The sequence below is a fragment of the Neolamprologus multifasciatus genome, chromosome 5 (genome assembly GCF_963576455.1).
Source record: "Neolamprologus multifasciatus chromosome 5, fNeoMul1.2, whole genome shotgun sequence".
In the NCBI taxonomy this organism is placed as follows: Eukaryota; Metazoa; Chordata; class Actinopteri; order Cichliformes; family Cichlidae; genus Neolamprologus; species Neolamprologus multifasciatus.
Window position 1 is genome coordinate 12905349 of NC_140443.1, and position 18734 is coordinate 12924082.

General features: G+C 39.2%; 1 protein-coding gene across 13 annotated transcripts in view; it reads left to right on the forward strand.

The window, feature by feature from the left end:
• The window catches only part of grip2b (glutamate receptor interacting protein 2b), a 264699-nt gene that overhangs the window by 186504 nt on the left and 59461 nt on the right, over positions 1–18734 (forward strand). The window lies entirely within an intron of this gene.

Genomic DNA, 18734 nt, shown 5'->3' on the forward strand with positions numbered 1-18734 from the left:
ATAACTTTCTGCTATATTGAATTAATCCAATGGGATGCATTATAGTGAAAAATAAGCTTCAAACTAAAAAACAAAACAAAACAATTTGAACAGGTGCAACTGAGCCCATTTGTTAAGGTATCCCTAAAAACAATCAGTGTACATAGACCCAAAATATGCAGTTTTTTTGGAGTTAGCATGACTTTGAAACTGATATATTATCGATTTTTAAACTAACATATTTCAACTAAACTGACTTAACCAAGCCAAGTATTTTGCATTGCCTAAACCAAACTAAGTAGGTTTTATTGCTTAAACTTAAGTAGTTTCATTAAAATGAATAAATAAAAGATCCCAATGAGATATGTGACTCAAACTCCTGTCTGCCAGTCCATCCTGTTTATATACTGTATGTGCACTTTTTTGTCCTTTAAGGTGGAAAACGTTTGGATAAGTGAAGACGCATCAACATCTATTGTATGAGGTCAGGTTCATGCCCACGAAATAAAAACAACAACAACAACAATGAAGCAAATGCATCGATACATATTTTTTTAAACTATTTCTCCAATTCATGGTCATAGGTCCTATCACAGTTGTCATGAGCAAGAGGCAGTATGCATCCTGAACAGGTCATGAGTCTACTGCAGGACGAACAGATCAGACAACTATTTATGCCCATATTCATACCCACAGTCACCAATTGATCACCACTTAATCAGCAATAGAACACTTTTGCACATTACTAGTGCTACATCACAAAGTGGTATAAATGCTTTTGGAAAAAGTATCATATTGTTTTATAAGATTATGTGCTATTGATTCAATTTGAAGTATTCCACATGGTGTCATAGCCAAGAAACAAAACTATCAACCATGATATCAGCATAACACATTTCTGATTCTATTCTTCTACAACATACAGTACATTAGTGTAGTAAAGTTAACGAGATGCATCAGGAGTATTAATAAGGTGAGCACCATCCTATTTCATGCACGAATGAACATAGTGGGAGATATATTCTGTGAAATGGCCTCAGAGACTAACCAAGATGATAACAATGCAGTGATACTCACAAAGCTGCTTTTATTTCTTTTAGTTTTATGTAGATACAGACAGAGGTTCCGTATTTCACTGCATGCTTTGAGTTATTGCTGTAATTTAGATTCATTATTACAGAAGATTAAAACAGAAAAGTTAAATTCCCTAACACTGCATATTTTAAAAGACTGTGACAAAAACAAACATTTTACTTTATTTTTTTAAGTAGTTTGATACTGTAGTTCTCATATGTCTCTTAGAATATGACCAAATAGACAGTTTTTCACTTCTTTATGCTGTTTGCACTGTTTTGTGGGGCTGATTTAATCTCACCATTGCTGAAGGGATAAGGATATAAAGCAGAAATATACAATAAATGTATGATGAGAGCTTTATCACCACGTTGGCTTTCTGCCGACAGCTTGATTTGATCCTCTTTATTTTCTGAGCTGATATATGGTGATTATTATGCAAGTACGTCTTCCAACAAATTGATGCATTTTCATGCACTTTGAATTAATCCATAAATATACAAAGGCCCCACCAGCCTTAATTCAGTGGCTGAGATGGACAGTCCCATTTTTCCTAATTATGTTTTATATAGGGGAGGAGAGGATAGGCATGGAGTCAAATTTTAATTCATACCTGCACCTTCAGACTGAACATGTAAAGGATCATACTTATGTTTTAGACAGTTCAACTTGGAAAATGGATTATTCCCTTTGTGCTTGCTCCTGTTTTGTAGCACCAGAAATTTTATTCATTCTGGTCCATAATTATATGTTTTTGCCTTTAGTCTGCAATAAGGATCACCAAGGTTGTCTTCTAAGTTTTATTGTTCCTTCCATTTACATTCAAATCGAGTTGATATCCAGAAGGTATTCAGTGACATGAAATAATAAGTCTCCTCAAAAACTTAACAACCCATTTATGAAAATGTGCGATATAAAAGTTTAAAAAAAAATAGTTACCTGAAAATTCTATCTAAGTACAATGAAAATATATGTGTACTTTGTTACTTCCCACCTCTGTTAATAGTGACAGTTGTGAGGCAGTGAGTATGTCAGAAATTATCATCAGCTTTGCATGTTGCATTCATATTTCTCTGTTGTTTCCTACAAACTGAATTTTGCTCAGCAAGTTGTAACTATACTCCTCTGGCAGGACATCTGTTCTCTGATTACAAGCATGATGATAATGCAGCTAAACAGAATGCAGACATGAGTGATCAGTGGCAATCTGCAGTCACTGGGCTCTATTATTAAGTACACCTGTGCAACTATAAAGAGCATGATTAGACATTTGCATTAGATAATGCAAATATCAAGTCTGCCAATGACATGGAATTAACACATTTAGACATGTCGACATGGTCAGGATGACTTGCTTAAGTTCAAACCAAGAATCAAAATGGGGAAGAACCGAAGCATGCAGAAAAGCATCTCTGTATGTACAAGATGGGAACCTTGAAGTAGATGCATTACAGCAGCACAAGACCACACCAACTGCCACTCCTGTCATCCAAGAACAGGAATCTAAGGCAACCGTTCCAGCAGTCTCACTCATATTAGACAAGAGAAGACTGGAAACACAGTTTCCAGTAGTGATGGGATTTCCGGCTCTTTTTAGAGATCCGGCTCTTTCGGTTCGGCTCACTAAAAAGAACCGGCTCTTTCGGCTCCGAACCGGCTCTTCAGGTTGTTTTGTTGCTTTAATTAATTTATTATTAACAATAATATAAAATTAAGCACAAAAGGAATTACTAACGCTAAAAAAGTGGCTTTATTTATATATGTTTATTTATAAATATATGCGGTGGCCCCTAGAGACAAAACACGTACAAACTCCAAAACACATTTCTAGCATGAACTGAACTTCCAAAGCAGAGCTACTAGATCACTTAAATTACACAATTGAAAGCATGTGTGTATTGTTTGTGGATTTATACACAGGCACTCATATATATTCAAATAATTAAAAAAAAAAAAAAAGTTCATTTACCTGTTACTACCACACACCAAATCCGGTCGTTGGTACTTGCTGGCTTGTGTAGCCACTAGGTAACAAAAGCTCAACACTGCGCCCAGCATCCTGGAGCACTTCTGTTGTCTTTTGTACGCGTTTTGAGTTTTTACGTGCTTCGGAGTTTTTACGTGTTTGTACGTGATTTGAAGTTTGTATGTGCTTTGTCTCTAGGGGCCACCGTAAATATACTTTTATTTATTCACTCCACATAAAATGTAATAAATAAATTATATAATACAAAAATCAACTATTCACATTTCAAATTTTAACTATCATCATCTGCAACCGAAAATAGTTGTGGATGATTACTATACCTTTCTAATGTGACGTTGTTGTCCCTGGCTCTCTTTCTCTCTCTCTCCCTCCAGCTCTGTTCCTGTGCTGTGAGTGTAACTACAGCCCCTCCCCCCTCTGCCCAGCATAAAGCACAAGGCTCGCGTGCGAAAAACCACGTGACGGCTCGCGATAAGGAGCCGGCTCGCGTCGTTCACGTCAAAGATTCGGCTCTAAGAGCCATTTCGTTCGCGAACGACCCATCACTAGTTTCCAGCTTTCTGCTAAAACATTCAGATAATGAGGGGGATATTTTCTTGGTAAACAATGGGTCCTTTACCATTTGAGGATTGTTTAAGCTTACCTGACTACTATTGACCATCTTTATGGGCACAGTGTGTCTCGTAATGGTCTCCACGGTCAAACTGAGCATTTTTGGGATGTGGAGGAACGGCAGTGTAATGTAAATACAGACCAAAATCTTTTGTTAGTCGTGCCAGTATAATGCTGACATTTCTTACTGTGTCTTTAACACATTATGTTCTCTTTCCTGTCATTTACATTTTTAGACAGTTAGATAATGCTCTTACCTCAAGCAGCTTACTCCAGGTGCATCACGGCAGCGTGCGCGGGGGATCAAACCATGTGACTAATTAATGACGGGGCTGTCTTTCTCATCACAACACCCAGTTATTTCTCATTTTCATCACTCTTCTCTTTCTCTTCCTTTGCCGGTCCTCTGATAAAACCAGCTCAACTTAGTTAACTGAACATCAGTTTGAATCTGCTACAGAGATGCGTTGGCACAAGAAACAAAACTGTAACTTCAAAGGTGTTTTTGACATCTTTTTCCTGCCCTACAACTGTCAAGCTGATTTCTCCTTTTGCCTGATTTTCTTCATCTGTGAGATTTTTCTATCTTTGTTGAAATCCGACAGTACTTTGTTTGTCATGTTTTTAGGGATGTTTGCCTCCTATTATGGTGGATTTGGTGACATTTAATGTGTCTTATAGTTGAAATGCAAATCTCGTGCAACAATGTATTTTTATGGCAATAATCAGATGACCAGGAATGATGTGGAGTGCATTTTTGCAGCAGTGTTTTTCAGAGTGTGTGGTGATAAAGCTTTTATAGCAGGAGTGTCAAATATAAGGCAGAATTGGCCTGGCAAAGACTCCAGTCCAGCCCACCAGATGGCACTGGAAAATATCAAAGGATCCATATAGATTTTAAACCTCTAACTATATTTTCACAAGTTTTACAGTTTTCCTGTTGATAAAGACCATCACCCTGTCAGCTCAACACAACAAGAAGTAAGGAGATGCCTGCTTGTAATTTAACAACAATAATAACAATAATCTTTAGTTCAGTCATGGAATTGCTTTTTACCATTTTCATGACGGTGTACAAAATCCTCCTTACTCAATAACTTAATATTTCTTTGCAATATCCAATATTCTCCACATTGCTGGAGGTACTAATGTTAAAATCTTAAAATTTGCAACATGTGTATCAGATTTGTCTGGCAGGCAGACAATGTTGTTCTGGATTTAATGTGTAAAACACCTGTATATTAATCATGTTACTAAAACCCACAGAGAAAAACTTCTGTATCACAGTGCCTGTGCTTAACAGTGAGATCATGATATAAACTAAACATTTCAGCACAATATTCAGTATTTTTGTGTGGCAGAAAAAAATATAGCCTTCAGGTGAGAAGTGAAAGCCAGCCATTTCTCCTTTACATAGCTTATATCAGCTGTACTTCTTGAATTGATTTTCTTCATATCTTGAAGAAATGTACTTTTTTCTTGCAATTGCAGATCTTAAAAACAACAACATTTTTTTCCCTTATAGCACTGTTCTTGATATCCTTAAAATATGTTTTGTTTCTGATGAGGCAAAAAAGAGAGGCTGTGAGCAGTGAAGCATTTACTCTGGGAGAGTAAAACAATATTATAGTAACAAATTATGTTATAGCAGTTTCGGTCATTATAATAAATATAAATACCCAAAAAAGAACATCTTTTGGTTAACTGTCTATTTCAGATGGATGCTGTACTGATGAATATTCTGTGTCATCTGCTTTAGAAAGTTTGTCACAGATAAACTTTAGCAAGAGTTTAGCTTGGCAAGAAAGAGATAAAGAGGTGACACAGAGCGAGGGAGAGAGAGAGAGACATGAGACCATTAGAACTAAAGTGTTGATGAGACCCCTCTGCTGCACCCCTATTCTACCCTCCAACCAGATCCATACAGGCAGCAATTACTACAACAGACAAGCTATTAACCACCCTAATTACTGCTTGTTCCTTCCATAGACACTCAGTGTGTGGGTGAGACATCTACTCTGTGTGTGTGTGTGTGTGTGTGTGTGTGTGTGTGTGTGTGTGTGTGTGTGTGAGAGAGAGAGAGAGAGAGAGAGAGAGAGTTTGGAGAGTGGGTGTAAAAAATTGTGCAAGAGGTGACAGAACTTGTATGTGTACAGGTCACTGTGTGTGCACATGTACAACACGCTTTTCTTGCCATTTTTCCCCCGTCTGTTTAATATTTACTGAGTGTGTGGGTGGTTGGGTGGGTGGGAGGGTTACTGTTCATATGTGCGGTATTTTGTAGTTTTTGTTTTTGTTTTTTTCTGTATCTTTTTTTTTTTATCCCTCTTTGTACTAGCTTTGTCATGAACAATAGCCAATTACACATCTTCAATTTCATTCAGCATCATAATGGCAGCAATCAGATGCGTTAGCATTCAAAAACTCAGAGCTTGTGTGTCTATGCATGTCACAAAGACACACACGCACACCCTACACACACACACACACACACACACACACACACACACACACACACACACACACTTTATAGAGGTTCTAAACTGGCTACCATTAGGTAGGGATGGGATGCACCGGTTCTGACATAAACGGTAGCAACCACACCGAAAAGCAGTGCACATTTCGGTGCTTTGTTTCGGTGCTTTTTTTTTCCTGAGATGTCATACACTTTGGATTCTAGCCAATCATTTTACCTTTGCAAGCGTAGTAGGCGGGCCCAGTTACGTAGATTCTTTTAGAGCAGAGCTACAGATTAAAAATGCCCAAGGCGAAGCGGTCAAAAGTCTGGCTGTACTTCACAGCAAAATATGCAAACTCAGCAGCTTGCAACAAGTGCTTTAAGCTGATACTGTGATACTGTGCAAAGGAGGTGACACCTCGAATCAGATGAAACACCTGGCGACGTATAGCATTTTGTTAAAAGCCGAGAAATGCACCGCATTTGATAGCTTGCTGCGAGACCTCACATCTACTGCGGGTGTGGTGCCTGTTATCAGACGCGGAGTTAGCCACATCCCCCAAAAACCCGAAGAGTAGAGTCCTGGCCCCTAGCCCTGCCAGTGTAGCAGATACTCCCTTCACCCTTGCCAAAAAGGCTAAAATGACCAAAGAAAAAGTGGGAAACAGCTAAACATGAGAGGTTTTTGGACAAAGTTTGTGTTTTTTTTTCTTCCATTGATTAAGCACTGCTTCCAGCTGAGAGTGATACCATATATGCCCTATAGCTGCAGAAAAAGGCTAACATTGTTATCTTTTTACAAAAAAACAGCTAAACATGAGAGGTTTTTGGACAAATTGTGTGTTCTCCATTCTTTAAGCACCGGTTTGAGCACCGTTTAAGCACTGGCACCATTTCAAAAGTACCGGTTTGGTACTGGTATCTGATAAAACCTAAACGATACCCATCCCTAGCTACCATACCAGTACATACAATCAGCTACTTTAACATATATATTGTAAATGGAAATGTACATTAATAGTGTAGTATGCTAGAAAAAGAGTTCTATTCTATAAATTCTCTAAAAGGAGTTTTAAATGGAATAAATGTAATGGAAGTTTTGTTATTCACATTTAAAGTGATTTGCAACTGCATTAATTGAGAATTTATTGTAATGCTCTGTATCTTCCATCTCTCCATTCTCTAATTACCTGCTCTTTATCTTTGTTTATTTAATATAAACACATAAATCTTTAAGCGTAGTTCTTAAAATGTTACGCTTTAACTTCAGCCAATGGTGTTCAATTCAATTTTATTTATATAGCGCCAAATCACAACAGCAGTCGCCTCAAGGCGCTTTATATTGTACAGTAGATCGTACAATAATAGATACAGAGAAAAACCCAACAATCATATGACCCCCTATGAGTAGGGATGGGTATCATTTAGGTTTTATCCGATACTGGTGCCAAACTGGTACTTTTGAAATGGTGCCGGTGCTCGAACCGGTGCTCGAACCGGTTCTTAAAGAATGGAGAACACAAACTTTGTCCAAAAACCTCTTATGTTTTTATTTTTATTTTTTAATTTTAGAAGTCTCTTTTTTTCTGCAAAATGATAACCAAGTTAGCCTTTTCTATTGATACAACATACCTCCTTTGGTTGGAACCGGTGCTTGAACAATGGAAAACACAAACTTTGTCTCTCATGTTCAGCTGTTTTTTTAGTAAAAAGATAACAATGTTAGCCTTTTTTGCACCTATAGGGCATATATGGTATCATTCTATCAAACAAGAAGACAGCTGCATGTAACTACGACGGTGTTTGCTAGTTCACCTTATGTGCATTAATTTAATAACGTGGTTAGCGTACTCAACGTAAATTACACTCTAAAAGAACGTACATACCTGGGCCCGCCTACTATCCTTGGAAAGGTAAAATGATTGGCTAGAATCCAAAGTGTGTGACATCTCAGGGAAAAAAAAGCACCGAAATAAAGCACTGAAATGTGCGCTGCTTTTCGGTCTCGGTACGGTGTCCATCCCTATCTATGAGCAAGCCTTTTGGCGACAGTGGGAAGGAAAAACTCCATTTTAACAGGAAGAAACCTCCAGCAGAACCAGGCTCAGGGAGGGGCGGCCATCTGCTGCTACCGGTTGGGGTGAGAGAAGGAAGACAGGATAAAAGACGTGCTGTGGAAGAGAGACAGAGATTAATAACATATATGTTTCAATGCAGAGAGGTCTGAAAACTGAAGGCTCTCCTTCCCATTCTACTTTTAAATACCCTACGAACAGCAAGTAAGCCTGCAGTGTAGTGATGGGTCGTTCGCGAACGAAATGGCTCTTAGAGCCGAATCTTTGACGTGAACGACGCGAGCCGGCTCCTTATCGCGAGCCGTCACGTGGTTTTTCGCACGCGAGCCTTGTGCTTTATGCTGGGCAGAGGGGGGAGGGGCTGTAGTTACACTCACAGCACAGGAACAGAGCTGGAGGGAGAGAGAGAGAAAGAGAGCCAGGGACAACAACGTCACATTAGAAAGGTATAGTAATCATCCACAACTATTTTCGGTTGCAGATGATGATAGTTAAAATTTGAAATGTGAATAGTTGATTTTTGTATTATATAATTTATTTATTACATTTTATGTGGAGTGAATAAATAAAAGTATATTTACGGTGGCCCCTAGAGACAAAGCACATACAAACTTCAAATCACGTACAAACACGTAAAAACTCCGAAGCACGTAAAAACTCAAAACGCGTACAAAAGACAACAGAAGTGCTCCAGGATGCTGGGCGCAGTGTTGAGCTTTTGTTACCTAGTGGCTACACAAGCCAGCAAGTACCAACGACCGGATTTGGTGTGTGGTAGTAACAGGTAAATGAACTTTTTTTTTTTTTTTAATTATTTGAATATATATGAGTGCCTGTGTATAAATCCACAAACAATACACACATGCTTTCAATTGTGTAATTTAAGTGATCTAGTAGCTCTGCTTTGGAAGTTCAGTTCATGCTAGAAATGTGTTTTGGAGTTTGTACGTGTTTTGTCTCTAGGGGCCACCGCATATATTTATAAATAAACATATATAAATAAAGCCACTTTTTTAGCGTTAGTAATTCCTTTTGTGCTTAATTTTATATTATTGTTAATAATAAATTAATTAAAGCAACAAAACAACCTGAAGAGCCGGTTCGGAGCCGAAAGAGCCGGTTCTTTTTAGTGAGCCGAACCGAAAGAGCCGGATCTCTAAAAAGAGCCGGAAATCCCATCACTACTGCAGTGCGAGAGTGAAGTGCTCTAATAGGGTGATATGTTACAACAAGTTCATTAAGATAAGATGGGGCCTGATTATTATCCTTGTATGTCAGGAGCAGGGTTTTGAATTCAATTCTGGATTTAACAGGGATACAATGAAGGGAAGCCGATACAGGAGAAATATGCTCTCCAAATATTTGAACATTTTAAAAAAGAATCACCCTCACATTGGCTGAGATTGTGGATGGATCTCAGATGTTCTCTTAACTGATGTTTGGAGGGGTTTTTTTCAACACCTTTTACCTTCCATTTGATTGCATTTGTCTCTGCCCATTGGGCCCATTAACTTAAGAGGTTAACCCTAATTCCCCATCTTCACTGTGCTAATACGTTTATATTACCCTAACCATACTTCTGTAGCTAGCCACCAGGTAGCACAGCTAGCCTAACCCTACAAACACTGGCAATTTTTTTTTTTAGAAACCCTTCAGTGAGAACATGGTATTTAAATAGAAGCTAGCAACCAACATTGTTGGGCCTTGGGCTGCATTGTAACACCTGGAAGAACAGCCACACTGACCATTCATTGGAGATGACAGAATTTGGACCATTTTTAACTCTCAGTGATACCACAGTGTTTGTTTAATTTGGTAACCGAGAAGAGTTGGGACCTGGAAATGGATAATGTCATCAGACCTAAGCAGCAGATTGTGAACAATTTTCATGAAAAGACCAGAACAAATGATGTTTTAGTCTTTTTCTGTGTTGTTCTTACCTGTCATCTCCATTCATTCCTATTGAAGATATCAGTTCTTTATAATGAGTCAATCAGGGTCCACTAGAAAAAAATCAAAATAGCTCTACAGTGCATGTGAAACAAAGATATACCAGTGACCGGGTCGTTGATTTTTATGGTGTTTGTGTGACACCAAAACTTGATGTAACAGAGGAAAAATGTATGTTATTTCTTCAGATACATTGCCATTTGTTGTTGTTATGATCATTAAAGGGCAGTAACAATTTCAAGGTAGTGTGACCTAAACAAGCAAAAATATTTAGTAACATTACCACTAATGGTCTAGAGTAACACAACACAATTGAAAGGCTGCATAGCTTTCTTCCAGACTTGTTGGAATTTGAGAAGTTTGAAGAAAGGTTAAAAGGGATCTTAGTTGGGTCATTTTAAAGGTTAAGCTGTATGTTTCTGGTTATACAGGTACTACACACATACACATCATCATATTAAGATTATTCTATAGATGTATGGTGACTCATTGCAACCTCACAGCAAGACACTCTTCAGTCAACGTCAGGGAAGGACCTTTATACGTGGATAAAGGCTTTCTTGAGTTAGTCTCCCATTACCTGTCGGCCACACTAAGGAATCTACAAATAATTATGGCAGACATATAGACAATGTGAATGACTACTTCCTGGATTTCCGTTGCATTTTGCTTTTCTTGCAAATCAAAATTAACATAAAGTGTAGTTTATGTAAGTTTGTTTGAAAATATGCATACTTGTGAGTCTGTCTTCTGTCTTTTTCTTCTCATTTTCCTGCATTGAACAAACAGGTGTATCTCTTTTTCTGAACACTTCAGCAGCACGCTTGTTCATTTGTTTTGTGATGCCTACTTGGTAGTATAGTGAATAGCGAATGATTATAATAGTGTACTTGCTTTAATTTCTTATTCAACAAAATGAATAGGCTGAGTTACTCTGTTCGCTTCTTTTCAATTGGATCTTGTGTTCTCTTTTATGCACCCTGAGAAGCCTGACTGAGTAGTGGTGCATTCTTTTCACATGAAGCCTTCTTCCACTTTCATACAAACGTACCTGGCAGCTGCTCACTGCAATCACAGCTCATTCAAGTGTATTATGCATATTAGTCCAGGAAAAACATCATAAATAAAACCTTATTATGTTAATATTTACTATTGTGTACAGTGCTGTGACATTCTTGACATTGATGTGTTCTTCCAAACATATCATCAGTGACAGATTTTCATTAATTTCAGTTTACAGATTTTGATGAATTCTTAAATCTCTACGGTCAGACTGCAACTAGTCACAAATTTTTGCCTATGCAAATTTGCTCTTGTTATGGAAATTATTCACTTTTTCATGACTACAAATGAAAGCCAGGGGTGAAAACATACAAAGTTCACTTAGTTTATTGCAGTTACAAACCCCTTTGTCTCTCTATATTCAGTGATGGATCTCTACAGAATTGGCTTTAAATGAGTGGCATCAACTTACCAATAAGAGGCTCTGCTGTGTATATGCATGTGTATAATAATAAGCACAACGAGATGACACCTAGATTCACCCATGCATCCACTTTGTTGTCACATTTGGAGAAACCACTCTGTGTGTACTTGAGAGAGTACAAATGTATGTTTGTATGTATATCTATGATTAAGTTGTTGGGGTGTTGTGTCTAGTAAGTACTGTTATATACCACTGAGTGTTTTTGTGTGATTGCTAAAGAAAGAAATGGTTAAACTAAGATTGTGTGTTGGAAGGTGTTTTCCTAATTATGTGCTTTAAAACTGTAGGTCAGAGTATGATCATGATATGCATTAGTGCTATGCTTGTCAGTAAATATCAACTTATCAATCTCCAAAAGTTGATTCTGTTCATCTGGACGTAGCGTATTCTGGGAGAAACGTTTCGTCACTCATCCAAGTGACTTCTTCAGTCTCAGCTGACTGCAGGATTCCCCAATCTTATAAACAGTACATTTGCATAATGACTGAAACCAGCCCACTGAAGGAACAATGGGCTGTGAATCTCTGAATCGAGGAGGGGGCCTAAGGGTACATCTTTCGCCATCTTGCAATGCTGTGATTGCAGCCATTCCCCAACTCTCTGTGAATGGTACTCATGGCCATTGATCAGTGGTCTTTGATCAGTGGGTTTTGGTCAGTGGTTGTTGATCAATGGTCATGAGAATTTGCATAATTATGATTAAGGAACTGACCTCACAGCCCATTGTTCCTTCAGTGGGCTGGTTTCAGTCATTATGCAAATGTACTGTTTATAAGATTGGGGAATCCTGCAGTCAGCTGAGACTGAAGAAGTCACTTGGATGAGTGACGAAACGTTTCTCCCAGAATACGCTACGTCCAGATGAACAGAATCAACTTTTGGAGATTTATTTTCCTGGATGATTGAGAATGCATCAAGACATCAACTTATCAAATTCAGATTAGAAGCTCAGCATTGATTTGATCTGTGGTTGAGAGGAAGATGATTAGTTGTGCAAGCTAAACATCAGCTTGGTGTATTGACACATGAAAAATACCCCAATATTGTTTTGCTCAAAACCTTTGCTACTTTCCAATTCATTTTTTGCATTGCTATCTTGACACCATATTCTCAAGTGTTTTCTGCTAATTCAAAACTCACCATTTGAAATGCAAATATCCACATTTCGCAGATCAAAGACTTTCATACATCTAGTTTAAAACTGGGCAACACTTTTATCTGCATCTGGGTCATTTCAGCAGTAACTATATTTCCATATTGGTTCAAACTATATGTTAAACTATAGTCTCTGAAAGCCACACTGAACCAGAGACTGGAGAATAAGAACTGGACTGTTGCCTACTGGTCCAAAGTCCTCTGTACAGATCAAAGTAAATTTTACATTTCATATTGAAATCAAGATCTTAGAGTCTGGAGGAAGAGTGAAGAAGTATAAAATCAAAGTTGTTTGAAGTCTAGTGTGAAATTTCCACAGACATGATGATTTGAAGTGCTTGCTGTGGTTGTGTAATTTTAGAGCACTTCATGCCTCCATCCCAAGTTTGATAAAGATGCCGATTCCCTTTTTTCAGCATGACTCAGTACCAGTCAAAACTACATGCTATTACCATGTTCCTGATCTGAGTATATTTATGTTTGGTCATTCTAAATTGCCCAAAGGTGTGAATGTAAGTGTGAATGTTTGTCTGTCCCAGAGTGTACCCAGAATTTTTTGACCTACAACCCCATAAAACACTTAAAATATATCATACATGCATGCATACATGCAATGTGCTACTGTGTGTCTGTGGGTGTGTGTGTTTGTGCACCAAAAAGTACAATTATTTGTGTATTAAAGTAATATGATACTTTGATACACAAATAATTGTGCGTTTTGGTGCATAGATGTTTTTTTAGTCTGTTATTTCTTCACATTAGTGGAATTTTGAGTAGCAGACATACAACTTATAGGCTAACATTTAAACAGCATCCTATTTTTAATTCTTTTTTTCTGTTTCTTTTAATTTATTCATTTATTCATTTATTTGCAATGGAGATGCCACAATTTTGTGGTGGTGGCGAGGCCGAGGCTTGAATTTAATTTAGGGTGGCACAAAAATCAGTGTCTTGTTCAGTTTTCATTCTGAATAGCACAGAGCTGTAGGCTGTATTGTAACTATTTTGGTCACTCACTTTTTCATCAGCTCACACAGCCAACAGTGAGTGACTACATGCATTAAAAATGCATCACTATGGGTTTTTCACTTCTTTTAATAAAAAAAAATATGTTAATAAAAATGAAAGCAACACTAAACATGTAACATCTGTTGTGGGGCACACACATGCACACATACAGTAGCATATTGCTTTTGCAGTATATCCTGAGTGAACATTTAGTTGACAAGAAATGTTGGCATACTACATATACTGTAACTGACACAACATAAGTATATTGCAATTTCTGTTCAGCTGTTTAGTTTTGTTCGGAAAATAATAAACATTTAAAATAATTCAGCCCTTTTCATTTTTATGTCAAAAATACATTTAACAGTTGTGCCATTGTTGCTACAGAGCAATGAATCTGAACTTAAAACCTGTTGTACAAAAATTACTTTGTATTTGTCCAATGACATCCATCCATTGTTCTGTAAAACCTGCCCAGCACATGCTAAAGTCATTACTGTCTCTGCTTGAAAAGATGCTCATGCTGTAAGCATTATGCCAGCACTTCTGCTGCAGGAGGAAATCTGGCCTGACGCCTCTTCTGTAACTCAACCTGTTTGGTGAGCTGACAGTGCCGGCAGTCATTAGCCTAATCACATTCAAATTATTCACTGGGAGGCACTCATTTATCAGAAAGTGTTGGGGAACCGAGAAGAGAGGCAGTGAAAAAAAGGATTTCTAAAAAGAAAAAGTGTCAGTGTGAAGATGATATGTATATCCATTGAAAAAGACTAGTATTGCTAGCAGATGATGTGCTATGCTTCCAAAGGCCTGTTATGACAAACAAGTTTGTAGTGATCTGATACCTCAGTCACAGAAACTCTGGCACTGGAGATATGTGGGTTTGGAGGATGAGAGCTGCAGATTCATAGTGCTCGAGGGGGTAAGTTGTGACTAAATCAGTTTGTCTTACATCCAGTCAGTGCGGCAGAGATGGCCAAGTTGCTGAAAGCATTCTTGATGTCTTTGCAAGTGTACATTTGTATTTTCTAGCATGCTTGAGTTTTATTTTCATGCACGTATTTTGCATGTAAGCGTGCGTGTAAGCATGCATGTAAGCGTGTGTGTGTGTGTGTGTGTGTTGATGAGCAGCCTTTAGGGTCCATTATACTTGTGACAGCCCCACAGCAGGAACAGCCAGCCATATAACATATAAGAAAGCAGTTTAAAGCTAAATTGAATCCACAACTTATGAATTATTAAACTTATTACACCTCTGTGAAGATCTCTAGACTCTGAGACACAACAACAATGGCCTCCTTTTAAAAGTTACTGCTGGGAAGAGAACTGATTTCTAAGCATTTCCAGTGGGACAGCACTGCATATTTGAAATTGTTAGAAGTCAGGAAATTGTGTCATTGTTAGAGGATATCACTTTATATATTGCTGAACTGTTTCTTGTAAAGACATCAAATGGTCGATAAAAGTAAAGCTACAAGCTATATATAAAAGCTTCGCTTTAAATATGCTACCATGGATTTTTAAAATATTTTATGTTCTGTGGCAATATTAACTTTTGTAATTGTGTTTTACATAAATGCATGTGACACATTAATTAAGGTTAAAGATACAATGAAGTTTTTTACAATAAAATTTCCATCAATCCATCCATCCATCTTCATCTGCTTTATCCAGGGCCGGGTCACGGGGGCAGCAGCCTAAGGAGAGAAACCCAGACCTCCCTCTCCCCAGCCACCTCCTCCATCTTATCTGGGGGAACACCAAGGCGTTCCCAGGCCAGCCGAGAGATATAATCTCTCCAGCGTGTCCTGGGTCTGCCCCGGGGCCTCTTCCTGGTGGAACATGCCCGGAACACCTCACCCGGGAGGCACCTAGGAGGCATCCTTGTCAGATGCCCGAACCACCTCAGCTGGCTCCTTTCAATGTGGAGGAGCAGCGGCTCTACTCTGAGCCTTTCCCGGATGGCCGAACTTCTCACCCATCTCTAAGGGAGAGGCCAGCACTATACAGAGTGCAGGTAGAGCACCGCTTTCCCCTCCTGAGACGCCTGACGGTTTGCCAGAATCTCTTCGAGGCAGTCCGAAAGTCTTTTTTCATGGCCTCTCCGAACTCCTCCCTCACCCGAGTTTTTGCTTCAGCCACTGCCCGAGCTGCGTTCCGCTTGGCCTGTCGATACCTGTCAGCTGCCTCCGGAGTCCCACAGGCTAACCAAGCCCGATAGGACTCCTTCTTCAGGCTGGTGTCTCCCTTCACCTCTGGTGTCCACCATTTGGTTCGGGGATTACCACCACGGCAGGCACCAACCACCTTGCGGCCGAAGCTCAATGCAGCAGCTTCAGCAATGGAGATGCTGAACATGGTCCATTCGGACTCAATGTCCCCAGTCTCCCTTGGAATGCTGTTGAAGCTCTGCTGGAGGTGTGCGTTGAAGATCTCGCGGACTGGGGCCTCTGCTAGACGTTCCCAGCACACCCTCACTACACGTTTAGGTGCACTGGGTCTGTCCAGCGTCCTCCCCCGCCACCTGATCCAACTCACCACCAGGTGGTGATCAGTTGACAGCTCAGCCCCTCTCTTTACCTGAGTGTCCAGAACATATGGTCGCAGGTCTGGTGATACGATTACAAAATCAATCGCCTAGAACAGCGGTCCCCAACCCCCGGGCCTCGGACCGGTACCGGTCCGTGAGTCGTTTGGTGAGTCGTTGTATTTATCCGCGACACCTTAAAGGGCGGTCCATGAAAATATTGTTGGACATAAACCGGTCCGTGGCGCAAAAAAGGTTAGGGACCGCTGGTCTAGAGCGTCCCGGTGCCACGTGCACTTATGGACACTCTTCTGTTCGAACAAGGTGTTCGTTATGGCCAAACTGTGATTTGCACAGAAGTCCAATAACAAAACACCACTCGGGTTCAGATCAGGGAGGCCGTTCCTCCCAATCACGCCCCTCCAGGTCTCGCTGTTGTCTCCCAGCAGGACAACAAAATCTCCAGGTGGACCACCTTCCAGCACCCCACCCACGGACTTTAAGAAGGCTGGGTACTCTGAACTGCCACTCGGTGCATAAGCGCAGATGACAGTCAGGACCCGTTCCCCGACCCTAAGGCGCAGGGAACAAACCCTCTCATCCACCGGGAAGAACCCCAACGTACCGGCAGCAAGCCGAGGGGATATAAGCATACCCACCCCAGCCCGCCGCCTCTCACTAGGGGCAACTCCAGACTGAGACAGAGTCCAGCCCCTCTCCTATATCTATATCTAGCTGGTACCTCTCAACCTCACGCACTAACTCAGGCTCCTTCCCCACCAGAGAGGTGACATTCCATGTCCCAGTTGGCAGCCGGGGATCAGTCCGCCAGAGCCTCCGCTCCTGGCCACCGCCCAGCACACAATAAAATTTAATTCACCAATTTGTTTAAATGCCAAAGCCTTGACAGTGAAGGAGTTATGCATATGTTGAATAAACAACATAAACATTGTAACTAATTATGATATTTAGACACAGAAAAATGATAACTACGCAAGCTCAAAAACAGACAATCACATAAAAAAAACCCCACACCAACTCATATGCTGACCTAACCTTTCTGCTCTTTCATGGTGTAAACTGAATGAGCCATTAGTCAACTGTGCAAACCACCAGACCAATGTATAGATTTTAATTCTATTAAATATGAATGGAGTTTCTGCACTCACAGGCGTACACTTGTAGTGATTAAAAAGGGTTTATGTGTACTTATATCCTTCTACCTCAAATGTGTTTCTGCTCCTACTCCTACAGGACTATTTTTAGTCATGTCAGTATCAGGGAAGGTAGATGTCACAGGAAACTCGCTAACACACAGGAAGACACTAGCAGCAATGTGGCAACTAGAGATCATAGAATGTCAATAAATTCAGGAACATGTAGTGACAACAATAAAAAAAGAAGAAAAAATGTGTTGATCCTGGTGGAATTGAATATAGAATACCTTCTGAACTGTCTGAACATGATATTACTTTTGCCTCTGGTGATTAAAATAAAACTTAGAGCACTTACTCTGATCCTTAGCATTAGGCCTGCCCAGTGTGAAGATTGACAACATACAGAGATTTCTTGACATATTAGTAAAATATAGGAAGCAAATACCTTGTTAATTTTGGCTGTTAAAGTAATATGTCACACAATCGTTAATTCTGGCCAACTAACGTTTGCAGTTTCTTTGGTACTGTTACAAGTGTTTACTGCTAATGGTAGTAAGCTGATTTAAAATGTTGCTCTGGAACAGCATTACAAATATGCATTTATTTTGGAAGATTGGCTAAAACATTTATGTCTAAGCTGTACCATAATTGTGCCTCATTTTAATGCAACTTCTGGAACAGAGTATGAAAATAACTGGGAAGTGGTTTATGAATTGTTAAACTTATCCCATCCCTCTGATGGAGCAGAGGTTGTAAAGTAGGACACATCCTTTCCCTTCAGAGTCACAACAACAACAACAACCTCAGCTCTGCTGTCGCAGCTGCTGTCAAACTAAGTTAAAGAGTGTGGGTTAGCAAAACACTTAATATCCTTAATATATCATAGATGAGTCCTTAAAGTATGTGCATTAATATAATTGTACTCAATAATAGATTGAAAAGGAAAAGCAGATTTATAGTAAAAAAAAAAAAAAAAAAGGATTCCTTACACAAAAGCTCTATATTTGTTCTATGGTAAAAAAAAAAAAAAAAAAAAAAAAAAAAGAGCAGCTTTGATTTATTTGCATTGTTGTGTCATACTAGTGCCAAAAGGACATTATGATGCATCAAATACATATATTTAGTGATATTTAGTTATATCCGCAATAATTTCTGGCCCCTCTTTGTTCTTCTTCATAAAAAGCAGAAAGACAGTCCTGAACAATTCATGTAGAGCCAAATTAATTTTGCAGATATGTATAAAAAAAGAAAAGTTGCAGTCATGCT